Source organism: Glossina fuscipes, unplaced genomic scaffold (genome assembly GCF_014805625.2).
Source record: "Glossina fuscipes isolate IAEA_lab_2018 unplaced genomic scaffold, Yale_Gfus_2 60, whole genome shotgun sequence".
NCBI lineage: Eukaryota > Metazoa > Arthropoda > Insecta > Diptera > Glossinidae > Glossina > Glossina fuscipes.
The window spans coordinates 6,102,259-6,115,774 of NW_023998432.1; the positions used below are offsets into that span (position 1 = coordinate 6,102,259).

At 36.5% G+C, this 13,516-nt stretch overlaps 1 long non-coding RNA gene across 1 annotated transcript; it reads right to left on the reverse strand.

Annotated features, from left to right (window-relative positions):
- Nucleotides 1-466: 466 nt before the first annotated feature.
- On the reverse strand, nucleotides 467-1,354 carry LOC119637702. Its single transcript, XR_005247324.1, has 3 exons — nucleotides 1,101-1,354; nucleotides 836-945; nucleotides 467-741 (listed from the first exon to the last, which is right to left on the reverse strand). It is a non-coding gene; the product is annotated as an uncharacterized LOC119637702 (long non-coding RNA).
- Between the last annotated feature and the right edge of the window lie 12,162 nt (nucleotides 1,355-13,516).

A 13,516-nucleotide genomic window follows, 5' to 3' on the forward strand; every position in this document is an offset into this window, starting at 1 on the left:
ATCAAGTAAAAGGTAAACTAATTCAAAGCAAGAAGAAATACACTGAAGTTTTTAAAATACTAAAATAAGAAATTAATTAAAAAAATGGATAAAAAATTTATATTCAAATAGTACCGACTTATTTTATCCATTATCCTTACTTTGAATGAAAAAAAAAAAAATGAAACTTCAATAATCAACAATGTTGTGTGAACTTGAATAACTACTAATAAACAGAAATGTTGTAGTTTATAAGTACTGCAAAAAATCCGGTTTATTGGATTTCCTTATGTTACAATATAGCCATGTTCTTTAATTGATTTGGTCTATTGCAGCAAATTCCACCCTGCTTAACAAATTTGAAGCTGATATATAGTTTGCGATCACAAGAACGTTTACTACGCGCATCCATAGACTGACGTACGATTACGTGGACGGCCGAATAGACGGGCAGACAAACATATATGTCAAATACTATCTCTGAAAAATTCCTTCTAGGCGTTGCAAACGTTTTCGACTCCTTCTTCATTACGTTCTCATCGTTCGGTAATGGCTTCAAAGAGTAATAACGATTAGCAGACTGTGTGTATGAAAGTGCTTAGTCTTGACAATTTTCAATGAATTTATTTTCATACAGTCGGTTAAAAATAATTGTACAGCGATTAAAGACGTTGCCAGTATCAGCTGCGTCAGCAACTATTCATGTGCCAAGGTTCAGTATCTTATCTTATTTCCTCAGGCATGACGGTTCACAAAATTTACCTATCAAATGGATAGATTATCGTAAAAATACTTACATGCATGCAATTCGTCCGTAAATCTAGCCTTAGATAATATTTAACACTTTACCATGTACCTTGGGGGAGTTACGGAGTCCTGTAAAGATTGAAAATTCTTCCGTTGTGGGAACTTTCTTGAACTTGTTGCTGTATGCTGGGGTTAGCTTGCCGAGGCTGTCAAAGTTTGCTGGAAATAATATTAATTTACTCTCTAGTTTTATTCTAACCAGATAAATTATCAGAAGGCATTTACTTCGTTTATAAAATTGCATAAAACCATAATCTTTATTAAATTCAAAATCGCTCTTATTAACTAAAGGAGATATAAAATATATTACTTACGTATACAAATCCTAATCACCCATGCAATCCCAATGATCCATGCGGCTCTAACGTTCACCAAACTTATGAAGTTTCGTAGAGAATAACGAGGTGTTCCCCTAAATTTTATCCTGTCTATAGCTAGACCCTTCGTTTTCTAGTCTAACGTCTCAGCTCCTCAGTTTATTCTTATCATCCTTAATCAGTTCTTGTCTTAAAAGGCTCCTCATGATTATTCTTCGGACACTTTCGGAGTAGCAAACGTACATCCATCCTGTACGACGGCTTCAATCAGAGACAAAGAGGAAATGCTCTTAACATTTCCTTCGAACTTATCTATCGTGATCAGCGTTGCCCATCGACTGACAATCCTATTCGAAACCAGCTGATATGCCTTGCGGACTTCCGGTAGTTTTTTATCAATCTGGTAATGTACTACAATATATGTAAGTACATTTACAGAGAGTAGGAAAGTAAACAAATCGATATATATGAAAAGATAGAATAATATATAGGTGTGGAATAATATTATATAAAGTAGGCATTTACGGTTACGAGCCTAATACTAGTACTAGAATATACACGTGTATATAGAAAAGGGGTAAGATAATGTTATATAAAAGTAAACCAATAATAATAAAGAGAAGCATATAAAGAAAATTAACTAAGCCTATGTATGGGTTCAAAATGACTCTGGGACTTTGGTCCTCACAGTGCCTTGTACTTACTTGTTTTTTGCTTATTTCATTTGATATACCATTACAAAGGCATTTTGCTTTTATAAAGTTGGAATGGTGATGGCGACGACGATGAAGAATATCATTGAATATATAGTGACGGTGGTATGTATTTCAATATTCTACATGGCCGATGTGGTTTCTACATTAAATAATTGTGTTTATTATAAAAACGGACCACACCAATTAATATTGCAGTATATAGCTGACCGACGAATTTGAATACTTTCGTAATATTTATATTTATCATTATCATGCTCTAGTTTGTCTTGGAATTGTTACATACCCTTGTTGCGTTCTTCTAAAATAATAATTTATTTGGATTATTAAAACTAATTTTTTTATTTTTCGAAGATATTTTTTTGCACTAAATTTCACTTGTTCTTGACCTTAAATAATTATGAATATAAGAACTTGAAATTTTAGAAAACACATTAAAACATTCATTCAAAAAAGATTTTATTATGAAGTTTCGACTATTTTTTTCATTGCTAGAGTTTATTTCTCTATTTTAAATAAAAGGTAAGTATAATCACAATACTTATAGTGATATATATGCTTTCATTCAAGGGGGAGTCCTAGAGCAGACTTTTCAAAACAAAGTTTTTTTTGGGGCTTAAGAGATAATTTGAGTCTTATAGAATACCTGTGGAAAAAAATTCTCACCCGCACAAAAATTTATCGTTGAAATTTTATTTCCAAAAGCGAGTACCTGCGTACTTTGAACAATAGCAGCGAAATTACATTTTAACTGTTGATTTCCAACTTTTTTAAAATATTAACAGATCTCTTGAAAAGGCATTTATGTTAATTTAAAATCGTTTCCAAGCAAAAATATGTTCATATTGCTTCACAACCGCTGGATGGGTATGAGGATAAAAGCGATGTGAAAGCTTTCAATGGTTTCGCCAAGAAATTAAAATTTTGGATTAAAGTTGTTGATATTGGCTATGAATTCGGCTATTGAATTATACATTTTGCTGCAACTTTCTCCATCATGTCTTTGACAGACGCAGCAAACTAAGTGCTTTCGAGTTTAAAATCTTAAATTTTTCCTTGTTTTTGTAAATTTCAAGTTCCACGAAAATAAGCGTAGGCCGCGGAGCTACGTTCATTGTAAATGCCTCATGAGAGTCGCTTCGGCGTACCTCTTTTTAATATTTTTCCAAAAAAATTTTTTTCGCTAGTATTAAAAATTATTCTTAATAACCTGCTAGAGTATTATTGTTGCCTCATCTTTAACCTCTATCACAAAAAAAAAAAAAAATAGTCAAAAAACTTCCGTTCTTAAGCTGTTAAAGCGGTGTCACCCCTTGAGTGAACTAAAACTTAAAAAACAAATTTTACCACAATGTTCAACCGCTTAACATTTTAATTTGCGAGAAGTTCGATTCTTTCTAAGCGCCGTGACCTTTTATGGCCGATCGTAAAAATATGAGTGGGTCAAATTTATTTTCCACCTTTTAGTTCAGTCTTTATCTATTTTCTAAAAGTCTCATCCTGTTAATTTTTCCGAGCTTTGTGCAGTCTTTTTAAATCTTTTTGTTTGATACTTATATGAAGAAGGTTGTTGAGCAGAGGATAATCCGCCAATTTGTAAAGGTGACCATTTTATATCTACAGAGAAATGGATTATACAATGTGGTAGTGTCATCTACATCTTCTCCTCGACACATGTAAATGTCAATCATTTCAAAGGACACATCGTGTTTGCATTTCCCCCTGTCAAAATGTTAACATGTATATATGTGAGACACACCTAATTGCAATGCAGATAATAAAATGAGAAACGAAAAAGTTTGCAAAAAAACTAAAAGAAAATATTTCGTCCATAGATGAGATACTGTTTGATATTAAATAGAATTTTCCATTTTTGGCTTAAAAAATTGCAAAACATCGTAGTGATAGCTTTGTGCGATGCAAAGAGTGATCATATGAGAAACAGCTATTGCTCAGCTCGGTCAACAATGGCTATCATTAAAGGAATTTGGTTTCAAAGTACGCCTTTTTGTGGAATTGTGAATGGTGTGCTCGTTTAGAAATTTTTACCGCGAGCAATTTTTAAACGTTCCGAAATAAATATAACAAGTTATAACAAAAAATAGAACAATATAATAAAAACCAAAAAGAAAAACCAGGCGATATGCGATCTTCTAACGGAAAGTAGTATCACGTATTTGCTTCTGCTGAACCAAATTTTATATCCAACGGCATTGTTTTGAATAGTGTGAACTTTCGTGCACGATATTCCGTATTAAAAAAAAAACGAGAACTAAATTGCAATGTGCAAGCCGTATAATTTTTTTATTATTTTGCAAGCGAAACGAACGACGATATTTCTAAACGACCAAAAGTTATAATAGTTGAAAAATGAGTGATAGATCCGCATATATGTTAGGAAGCAACTACCGCAACCTATACATGTGTCAAATGACTTATATAAGTGCCTTAAATATGTGTAAATTGTTGAACGAATACATTGCGTGGGCGTAAGTTCAGTTTGCTTAGACAAATGTGTCACGACCGACGTCATTTAATATATTTTTATAAAAGCATTTTTTGCAGGTTTGGAGTCATAACGAACGTGGAATATTCAGAACTTTATAACAAATATTAGCACACTAATTATTATGTATTAAAAGCTGGCAAGGGCGCCTCTATTGTAGCAAAGCTGGATGGATGAAGGCAGGAGTCTGTCCCGGCTGATTGTTTTTCCTAAATTTTCAAGCATTCATGGAGAAAGAAAAACGAAGCAAAAATACCAAAACCAATCCCTCCAGGGGACGCAATACTCGAACCCGCTCCGGAAATTGAGAATATTGTCATGTTTTAGGATAGGAAAGGTACAGCCAACATACTCACAGAGGCCAAAGGCGTTTTCCCCAGCTCTCACTTTGGGGAGCACACAAGGGACTGAGGCAGTTAAACCTTCGGAGGAAACCTCTCCCTAGGAACTCCGGAACGACAAAGGTAAGAGAGCAAGGAAGGCTCGTGCAGTTTTGGAAAAGACAAAGCCCTAGGCCGACTGCAAGCGGCACAGATTGGACGACACTTCGGCCTCTAGGGTCAGAAATCCGCCAAAACGCTCAGCGACTTGGACGATAGGAAATCCCAATGGAGCCATGAACATTACTGCGGCCCAGGCATCTGGAACTGATTTTATAAGCAAGTGGCAGAATTGACTAGGATAGGAATTATCCCCATCGACTCTCCCAAGACGTCATAGGAAGACGACTAACGGACGACGATACCAAGTGCTTATTGGATAGAATCTGTAGCCAGCGGAGACAGCGGATGGCTGAAGATCACAGTGTCAGTAATAAAGTCATGCGAATGTGCCACTCTTAAAACTGTGTCTAAGGATCACATGCGTCGGTTATATCATTTTAAAAATTCTGGAGGGCCAGCACAGGGGCTTAAAAATTGAGTTTTGAAAGATACTCCAGAGCGGTGCTAAAATGAACACAACGGTGCTAACTCTGGCAGTAAAAGAATCTTCGGCAGTAGTGCTGCCGTTGAATTGCTGAATTTTGGCTGCTTTGGTTCTGGGTCAGTTTCTTTGAGACCTAGCGGTAAGATGGCAGAAAACGTAAGAGTGAGGTGGCCGCGATGGACCATGGGGAAGGCTCATTGGGCTCTGTCTGGGTGGTGGTAACGGCCTTGTCAATTAAAAAAACGGGAGAGCATCAAGTTGAGAGAAAGGACGGTGCTGTACTACACCGGCATCGGATGTGATGCCAATACCCCCATACAGTTTGGAGAAACAACTGATAATTCCAGAGCTTGAAAATTTCTTAGAAAATAATGCTATTATTCTTAATCGAGGTAGGGGCCCACTTTCAGAAACGCAACCAAAAAGGAGGTGTTAGATCTTACTCTCACCACTCTGCCTGGGTTCCTTTATGTTAAGATGGCATGTATGAAGTGAGGTCTCATTGTCGGACCATAAACGCATACACTTCAACACTGTGGCCTACACGGTGTCATGCCACACCTACAGAAATCCCAAATGCACGAATTGGAATATGTATCGCTTTCTACTCTCTCACAACGCAAACACGTCTGCGCATTTCTCTAACAGTGGGGAGGCCGTTTAAACATAAAAAAGACGTATCAAGAAAGCTGCTCCCTAAAGGGCAAAAAGGATACGAGCGACGTAACTTGGTGTAATCAGAGGATTCAAAAGCTCCGATCCCAGGCCAGGAAGTTGTTCAACAGGGCTAAAAGAACCTGTAATTGGGCTAAGTACTACGTAGCCTTCACGAAATATAACGTCAAGCTGAGGCGATCGAAGCGACCGCGATGGTGGAGACAGCATTGTGAAGACATAAATAGTCTTTTAGACGCAGGGCTGTTCCATAAAACTCTACTTACAGACCACAGCAATGAAATATGCTCTAAAGAAACCAAGTGCATATTACAATGAATGACCCGATGAAACTGGTTGGATACCAATGAAGATCCATATTTCGGGATGTCTATGGAATGCAAGACTAGGGGACCAGTGGTACCTCGGAGAAAGACACGACGAATTCTATGGACCGTAGTCACGCTGCCAAAATATTCTTCGCGGAACGGATGCAATGGATCGTGAAAGGTTTCGACCCATAATTTTCCGGTAACATATGGAATAAGGCCACGCCTACTCCAACGGGGCGTAGAAAGTCTCGTCTTACAACTTTCTCCGCCTTAAAAGGCTATCCTTGTAACGGGATATGTACCTCAGGACTGGACCAAGGCTAGAGTGGTCTTTATACCGAAAGCAAGGAGCAAAATAAGCCGAAATCGGATAGACCCATCTACCTAAGCCCCTTTCTATGGAGAAAACTTTAGATAACTTCATTAGGGAAGCCTACTTGGGAATAAGGACGAGGGCAATTCATGAGCTGACCGGTATTATCGAGGGGGCGCTAGTAGCCAAGCTAGTAGCTTTTGTTCTCTTCGTCGATATACGGAGGGCCTTCGATAAGACGTCATAAGCGGCTACAGATTAGAGGAAACATGTTCTCTCGTCTTATTTGGACCGTAGTTGTAGATGAGCGGCTAGTGAAACTAGACAATCTGGGATTGAAAATACCAGGTTATGCAGACGATTTGACAGTTTTTTTGGGACTCTAGCATGAACAAATACTTGCCGAACGCATCTAAAAAGCCTTAGGCAAAACCCACTAATGGTGGCAGGTTAAAGGAAATTAACATTGGACAACGTCCAACTACATGATGTTGTCCTTGACTATTCAAATGTGGTGAAATGCCGGGGTGGCTATTTTGATAGAGGCTTGACATGGAATCCTCATTTAAGATGGGTAACGGAAAAGGCGACAACGGTACTCGTTGTCCGTCAACGTTTTCACGGTAAAACATGGGATATAAGCCCAAAAGTGATCCACTACTCTTATATCACCATAATTCTTCCCATGCTAACCTATGCAGTGTTACCTGGTGGCCTAAGGTAAAGCAAAAAACGGCCACGACGACATTAAACAAAGCCCGTATCGCTTGCTTTGTCATGACCAGTGCGATGGGATCCTGCCCCTGAAATGCCTTATAAGCGCTGCTGGGCATAACACCTTTTTTTTTACTGAAGAGAGAAAGCGCACTTACATTGTCTAGAGGTATTGAAAATTCTCATAGAAGTACGTTTTGCCAAGATATCGGATCAATGTGGTGAAAAGCCAGTACAGTCCCACCAACATCGAACTGAGAGGAGCAACCTTTTGAACACTGGGTGGAAACAAGGAACGTGGTACACCGAACGTTTAAAATTGGAAAATGGCAAATCTATGCCTAGGGTTTGTGGCCCGAGTTTTTAGAAAGTCATATCAATGAGATATAGTTCCTTCATATTTTGAGCAGAAGTCTACGCGATCGCCAAATTTCCATCTGAATGTTTAAGAAGCCAGTGCAAGAGAGAGCGTATCTGCATTTACTCCGACACTCAAGCCACCTTAAAGTGTCTAAAGAGGCGAATGATAACATGTAGGCCTGTGTTGGAACGCCTTCAAATACTGAATGGGCGAGGCAGGCTAAACGGTGTGCACCTAGTATGGATGCTTGGTACTTCGGATATTGAGGGCAACGAAAGGGGTGTCTGTCTAACCAGCAGAGATCCCTCGGGGCCATAACAGATCCCGAACCATACTACGGCGTACCAAGAAACCATATAAAAAGCTGGTATTGCAATAGACACAAAAACAATCGGATTCCAATAAGAAGAAAGGCGTAGGACAGCGGCAAGTAAAAAGATTCAGATAAACTTCTGGTATGGTATGGGATTCATATAAGCTACTGGAATTAAGAAGAAGCGACCTACGTTTTTTCGCGGTCTTCTACACAGGTTATAATTCTCTATGGTATCATCTGGAAAATATGAGCACATTCGATTCCGATTCATGTAGATTCTCTCAGCCCATCATATAGTATGTGTCAGGCCATCTGTAGAACCAGATACCGCGCGTTTGGCGAGTCGGCCAACGTATGGTGTTTCGATCCAAACAATGTGGCGGCATCCATAAGAATCCCAAAACTGGAGGGTGAGGGGCATGGGCGAGTACAATAGATCTTCTAAGTCGCGGTACGGTTCGCACACTTAATTAATAACAATAATCTATTCCTTTATTTAACGATTTTTAGCAAATTAAATTTTCGAATTTTTATGGTAGATATCTTAAAAATGAAAGTGAATTTGGTAATAATTATCTCGTAGGAAACGAAAGGTTCTCTACAGGCATACAACAACTAGATCAACATGAGACTGTCAAAAATTTGATCTGGTTGTTGAAGAATGTAATATTATATACTTTAGCTCTACACTTTACGAAATGCTGAAATAGCTGAAAAATCATTAAATCTCCAGGAAGTAAATTGTAAGTAAATACTAAGTTGGGATCACATGTTGTGATGCTTTGGGTATTCTCCCACATGCCAGTTTTCATAAAATCCTTTACCTGGAAATGCACAACTTTGGGAGTATTATCATCAAAGTGAGACTATAATTGGACGGGGCGATATGGTATGGTATAGAGGGAGTTTATTGTTACATTAAGTTTATATTACAGTAGAATTTATACCGTATTAAGAAGCATTATAATCCACTATAAATCTTTATCGACCCAATGGTTTTGGGTAACGCAAATTGCCTGACACTTTCTTATCTACTGCTAGAGGTGGGTAACTGATTGCGATAGCAGTCTGTCTCTTCAAATAAAGGCAAATATGTGGCTAATAAAGTGGAGTGACCTAGACGAGGCTTAACTGTTACTGTACATACCGTCAGTAAGTTCATTTGTATTGCAAACCAAAAGCTTCAATTTTTTATTCGTTATTTTTAGTTTTTTACAGCAAAAATATATTTAAAAGCATTTTTACATCCATCATCGAAGGATAAGAGATCAAAAAGTTTGCAACGCCCTGAAGGAAGCTTTAGAGTCCCCACAAAGTATATACATCCTTGAGTAGATTCAAATTTTAAATTGTCCATCTGTATAATATCTGTTCTAAACATTCCCCTGGCTGCCAAAATAAAGGTATCCGTCCCAAATTCGGCAGAAACATTGGAAATTCTTACTCGTAGCCTGGATTTGAAAAAGGACTAAATTGGTGGAAGAACACAGCCAAACCGTATGTATAAAAATGGAAAAATTATCACGCCTACCCGATATTATAATGTATAAAAATTGAATTTTTTTTTTACATAAAAAAACAGCCGTGCCCTCTACATAATATGGAGCATGAAAATTTAGTTTTTTTAAATATTATGTCTTCTCTAGGATAACGGTGACGGGTATAAGACTCGGTTGCGTCTGAATATACTTTTGTTACTTGTTTCATATTATTTCTATAAATAAAAAAACCAATTCCAACCAATCGTCTGCGAAGTGTCTTTGAGATAAAAATAGAACCCCTCTGCGATTACTGCCGACTTAGCTAGCTTCTAAATAACACGTGCGTATATCCGTTTGCGGCATATGAATTCTCTGTGATATATATAGTTTTAATACACAAATCAGACAATTTCATACAAATACACAAAAATGGGACTCAACGTGCGGCCAAAATTCAGCAAAAGGTACGGCAATAGATCGTATGTATATATGTTGAATATACTGTAAAGGTTTTTATTTATTGAATTTGGTATCGCAGTACACTGCTGCGGTTTTGACCCTAATCTTCTCGGCTGCAGAACGCCAAGTCTATTCGTCTCATATGGTGCCAATAGAGCTCGGCAAGAGACGGCCCCTAATTTTATAGCTTGGGCGAGTTAAACGCCTTTTGACCATTAGCGAATGAAACGCTCCATTGGAATTGCTTTGAAACAATTAAATTCTTTATTTGCCAGATGCGTTATTTATACTAAAATCTATAGGTGATTTTATGCTCACGTTATCAATTATTTTAATTAGGGCGCCTGGCATCGTATTGCATTTCGTAATGCAATACCCAGCCAGTAAAAAAAGTAAAACAAAAATTTTGTCGCACTTCAAAGTGGATGCATACGACGGTATGCGATCACACTACAATACTTTACTATTTTCCTACTTTATGTAGGAATAACTTTCGGCTAATTTAATAGCAATAGATAATATCAGCATATTTAACGGTTCCTGTGCAAAATGCACGTGAACGTACAAGAGTAGATATACTTTATGACGACCGCGTATATACGTGTAGGGGCTTTTCATTGGTCGGCTTTATCCCCCGTCTTCACAAAAAGTGTAGCGTTATTCATACTAACGGAGTTCCATAAAGTAAGATCTCTTTTCTTGTTTCTTCGCTCCCACAGTAGTACTGTTTAGGGAGAGAATTATGAAGAGAGAAAAAAAATCCGAAGTCCGTTCGTATAGCTTATAGGTTTTGGCAATAAAATTAGCTTGAAGATGAGAAAGAAAAAGGAGATCAACGAGAGTAGTCAGAGTGTTCAGGGTGTTGCTTAATGTAAAATTGACAAAGTAATTATCAAAAATTAAAAAAAAAAATGTATGACAGAAAAGTTGACATTAGATCTCAACCCCAAGTGAAAACACGTTATTGGAAATAACAATTTAAGCCTAAGTAAAAACGTATTTTTAAAACCGGAAATTAACACTCAAATTCAACTAAGAAAATGTCTTACCAAAAGTAGTAATTAAAACTTAGTCCTACTAAGAATATATGCTAAAAATTTCTTACGTTAAGATTTAAACCTAATAAAAGTACATTATAGCTAAAATCAGTGAATTTCTAAAAAAACTGGGATATATATGCAAGAAGAAAAACCTTCAAATATTGGTGTCAGTAAAATGGTGCAAACTAAACAGAATGACGTTAACAAATTGGAATTCTTGACCAATTACACAACTCGTATATAAGAATTCTAATTTTCATACTTACCTGTGTAATGCAATTTTCAATGTGAAATGCAAGTATTCTATCTTTTCATCGCAGCTTAAAAGTATTATAATGTAACAAAGTAATAATTTCGAATACCACATTTTTTGTTCACACAATTATATGTTTCAATTGAAAAGCAAAATTGCTTCTGTCAGAAATATTTATCTAGGAATGACTTCATATTAAATTACCCAACTTTGCATCTGACAATTCTTATATCAGTTACAATCACAAGTTCTCATTTGTCAATTTTCGAATTTGCCCAACGAGTCACTTAACAAAAGTAAATGATATGTGAACCCGCGCCGCATTGAAACCGAACCTCTAAATGTACTTTAAGTAAGTTGTATATTATACATGAACTCGTTCAGAATTGAGTCCAGGGCCTTCTACAAAGCTTCAACGACTATACTAAGCCTATACTAGAGTAGAATAAAGCCTATACTAACTACGTCGCTATAACCGGTTCATTTATTGTATTTAAGACTGGCATGTATATTTTATTTCGTTCATGTGTAACATCCAAGGTATGCATAAGCAAAATTGAAGGTTCATTGATTCCAATGAAAATTAATCCAACAATTTTTTATATACATGTCAATAGATTCTCTAGGGAAAACTATTTACCATGCGAAGCCTCCAACATGGTGTGCGGTACGTAAACGCGCAGCCTCAGGAAACAAGACAATTTCATTTAATAGCCTTCTCAGATCAAGTGTCTGAGGGCGAGGTTGGGAGAGAATGAGCGCCTTGGTTAGTAGTCAAGTTGACTAAAAAGGTTATGTTTGTTTGCGAAAAACATTTTGCTAAAAATTACATAGGGCAGAGAAGGTTCCTTAAAGGTGCCCTCATTGTAGTTCAGGCGTGGGAAACATTCCCTTCAAGAAGGGATTTATATAAAAATTTAATTAATTTGGCCAAGGTAGAACTTAATATAGAAGAGGAGACAGAAACTGCAATGACGCTAATAACATTACGAAGTGCTTAAGAAGACCTAGTGACATAACTTTCAAACGTTTTGCTCAATTTAGTGACCAAGAAGAGAAAAGAAAAACGGTATGATTTTGAAGTAGTTAAACGTAGTGAGGTATGTAGGAAGAAAATTGAGGAAACTCATAAGGTTTATGTAATTAGCGAGACGGAATTACAAAAAGAAATCAAGGACGAAGTTAAGGGAAAGAATTAAGCAATTAGAATAATTTAAAATGAGCGTTTTAGGGACCCAAAAAAACTAAGCCAGCAGGTTATGCAGGTTACATTGTAGCGTGTTCTGAACTTCACCCATATATTCGGATATAGATAAGTCGTTAGTTGCAAATATAAACTATATTTCAGATAAATGTCATAAGTTTTTGATGGAAAATTTAAAATTTAGAGGTTCTGTAACGTCCGCGAACAAAATTCAGGGTGGGTATCTGTCGGTCTGCTGTTGCCAGAAATGTCGTAGTAATGGCATGCCGTTATACGACATCGCGTGATTTTTGCAAATAGCGGCTCGCCGCTATCCATGCAAAGAGAAAAAACAAAGAGGAAAAAGAAAGAAAAAGAATAATGCGTAAGATTCGGTGGTGGTGAACTTAGCTTTTTTTTGGTTGAGGAGAGTCTGATTTTGCCATTAGAAGTGTTCAGTTTGAGCGGAGCTTAAAAGGAGAAAAGAAAAAGAAAATAATACTGAACTAGTTGCAATTTTATGTTTTCTTGTGAAACTAAAGTGAACTATTTTATCCTATTCTCGTCATGTTTGCAAAAGTTTTTTAATAATTAATCAGAACTTATGGGGAATAAAGAATGGGGTGGTATCCTATAAAAAACAGTGCGCGTAGACGATTAGTTTTCTACTTTTTAAATTTTTTTTCGAAAAAATAGGAGAAAATAAAAAAGAAAAAAAAAAAAAAATGAGAATGCTACTAAATTTATCCAACTTTCAAAATATGATTAAACTGGGATCTTTTTCTTATTCGTGAAATGAAATGGTGCAGCAGAGCCATAAAAAAAAAACATTGAAAAACCCAGAAATATAAATGTTTGTAAATGAATCTGGAACATTCTTAAGCTAGTGATAGTGACGAAACAAATCAAGAAAAAAAAAATGAAACGCAGCCATCACTATAACTAACTGTATATTTATACCTAACTTATGGTCAGTTTAAAAAAAAAAGAAAAAAAGGCGTTTTGATTGTATAAAGAAAGACTTGTAAAAATTATTTTGATTGTGAATACAAGATCCTAAAGAAAAGAAAAAAAAAGGAAAACCTTACAAACAATATAACAATATAATACATTTTGTATTCCAAACATAACCCATTAATGGTCACTCAATAAAAATATTAG